Source organism: Benincasa hispida, chromosome 5, assembly GCF_009727055.1.
Source record: "Benincasa hispida cultivar B227 chromosome 5, ASM972705v1, whole genome shotgun sequence".
NCBI classification, from domain to species: Eukaryota; Viridiplantae; Streptophyta; class Magnoliopsida; order Cucurbitales; family Cucurbitaceae; genus Benincasa; species Benincasa hispida.
In genome coordinates, this window is record NC_052353.1 from 37782476 (window position 1) to 37785621 (window position 3146).

Below are 3146 nucleotides of genomic sequence, written 5' to 3' on the forward strand. Positions count from 1 at the left end.
ATTCCGAGAATCAAACTCGAGAGCTCTCGCACCCAAGGCGAGAATCATACCACTAAATCAAATGGCTTATTCAGGGAAAGATTTAAAATGTTTTACAATATTGAATTTGCTCGGATCGCTCAATAAAGAAAGTGGCATTAATGAAATCTATGTGGCAACATTATCATTATATGCCTTTTAGACCTAGATAGCTACAATTGATTATACAGGAGTAGGTACAATCAATTGGGAGACAAGAAAAATATTGTTCAAATTTAATCCCTAGTGCAAATTTTAGTTTGACAATTTCACTTGAACTACACATTTTGAGCACACAAGTAACGCAAATATAGAATGCTAAGATTTGGTTAGATATGTTGATTGATAAACATCTATATTTTTCAATACCCAAGGGTTATGTTATTTCTTCTTACTAAAGAATTTACAGTTCCTCCTTCCTAAGGTCTCATTAGTTGAATTCCCTTCTTGTGGGTTGGGTAGAAATAAATGATGATCTGTAGATGATTATGATGTTCAATGTTATATCTATGAAAAATTTTAAGTTTAAATGTGTGTTTGGAATACATTTTCAAGTGTTTAATGTAAAAAACAAATCATTTTGAAAGAAATTTGAGTGTTTGGTAACTACTTAAAATAACTTTTCAATTGTATTTCAATTCATTTTTATCAAAAGTGATTAAATAAAAATGAGTTTTTTAAAAAACATTTTTTTCTCAAGTCAATCCAAACAAGCTCAAATTATTATTTGGGTTATTGTACTTTCAACTTTAGTTTATTTTGGTCCATATACTTTCAACTTTTGTTAATTTTAGTCATTGTACTTTTAGTACATATGTTTTGATCCTTGTAATTGTAAGAAGTTATTATTGTGATCTAATTTTTTTCTTTCAAAATTTTGGGATAACATTTCAATCACTCCATCCCTTTAGCCTTAAATTTGAATTAAAGGGTTTCATTGTGTATGAAATTTATGTTAAATTTTTGCAAATAGAGATAAGATTAGTCGTTTTTAGAATTACAAGGATCAAAACTAATGTTTTAAAAACATATATACTAAAATTAACAAAAGTTGAAAGTACAATTCAAAATAGGAAAATTCTTATGAATAGAAAAATCTCAAAAGTATTTACACTTTATAATAAAAAACACTTTTTGAACTTTTTACTATAAAAGATAAATATTTTTAAATATTATTTTTTATATTTAAAAAGATTCTTTCAAAATACTATATAAAATAATAATAGTAATTTTTGTTTTGCAGTCTCAAAATGAGAAAAAAGATTGTCTTTGTCTAAAATACATCCCATTCCATGATCTTATAGTAGCAGTGTGAAAGCATATACTGAATAATAAAACGTAAGATAAAAAATGGTACCACTAGACCAAATGCCCAATGTTGATAAAAGAATCTATGTCTACCTATTTACTTTGGGGCATTCCGAGAATCGAACTCGGGACCTCTTGCACCCAAAGCAAGAATCATACCACTAGACCAAATGCCCTTATGAAAATTAATATTAATATTGTTTTTATTCTTTAAAAATTACTTGCATTTAGTTAAGGTTTATTAATAAATAAAGTGGACATTAATGAAACCCACGTGCAAGTATTAATAATAGACCTTCTTCTACTTTTAGATCTAAACAGCTGCAAAATCAAATGTGATCATTCTCAATTTGTTTGTATAGGTATAGGTTACAACTTATATTACAATGAATTGAGAGAAAAGAAAGATCACTGCAAAGCTAAGAAAATTCTGTTTGAAAATTAAATTTATAAACATTACTTTCATTTATAAGTATTTTTATTTTGTTATCTACTTTAAAGATGTTTTCAAAATCTAATCCAAGTTTTGAAACTAAAACTAAAAACTAAAAACTGAAATCTTGTTGGACAATTATTTCATTTTTACTTTATTTGATTTAGGTTTGTTTTCTCTCAGTTTTCTTACTGCAGTGTTCACATTCTTTAAAGAAACGTTTGTATTCTTTATCAAATTATAGAAATAAAAACAAATTTTTAAAAATACTTTTAAGATCTCATTTGGTAAATATTTTGTTTTAATTTTTTTGTTTTTGAAATTTATGTTTGTTTTCTCCAAAATTCTATATTATGGTTCTCTTATTTCTTGAAGATACATTTGAATTCTTAATTAAATTCTAGATACAAAAACAAGATTTTCACAACTATTTTTTTTAGTTTTAAAAAATTGGCTTGGTTTTCAAAATGCTAGTGGAAAATGAATAACAGAACAAAGAAACTTATATGTGGGAGTAGGGCTTATAAGTTTAATTTTCACAAATAAAAAACTAAAAAGTAAGGGCCCATTTGGTAATGATTTAGTTTTTGACTATATGTTTTTTAAAATTAAGCTTATAAACACTACTTCCACCTCTAAATTTCTTCTTTTATTATCTATTTTTTACCGATAGTTTAAAACCAAACCAAAATTGAAAACTAGAAAAAATAGCTTTTAAACAATTGTTTTTATTTTTGGAATTTAGTTTATAATTCAACTATTGTACTTAAAAAAGATACAAATCATGGTAAAATATGGGGAGGGTATAGGCTTAAATTTTAAAAACTAAAAAACCAAGAACAAAATAATTATAATACGAGGTCTTAATGCTTACTAAATGAGCCTTTAGTTTTTAAGTTTTGGTTTTGTTTTTGAATATATATTAGAAAATGGATAACAAAATTAAATAAACTTATAAGCGAAAATAGTTTATTTTCAAAAAAGACAAAAAACCAAAACCAAATTATCAAATGGAGTCCGAGGCTTCAATATTACGATTTCATTTTTGTTTTTTGTTTTTTGTTTTTTTTGTTTTTTTCTTTGGTTTTTGACATCAATATGTTTCCTCACCATTTATAGTTATTCTGGATGCTCCCCACAGCTGAAAATTGATTCATCCGGGGGAGAGATCGAGCTTCAAGAAATAGTAAATGGTCTAGGATAATTTTCATCACATTTTCTAAACAAATGTTTGAATTTGTTAACCCTAAGTATTATGTGTCCATTTTCAGTTTTTGAGTTTTAGTTTCTTTTCAATCGTGCTACCATAAGTATTACGTGCCATTTTCATCTTCGGTGAAAATTGTAAATGCTTTCTTCTATTTTTACGAAGAATCAAGGTTAAAAA

General features: G+C 26.0%; 1 non-coding gene across 1 annotated transcript; it reads right to left on the reverse strand.

The window, feature by feature from the left end:
• Positions 1 to 1430: 1430 nt before the first annotated feature.
• TRNAP-UGG lies at positions 1431 to 1502 on the reverse strand. Its single transcript has one exon. It is a non-coding gene; the product is annotated as a tRNA-Pro (tRNA).
• Between the last annotated feature and the right edge of the window lie 1644 nt (positions 1503 to 3146).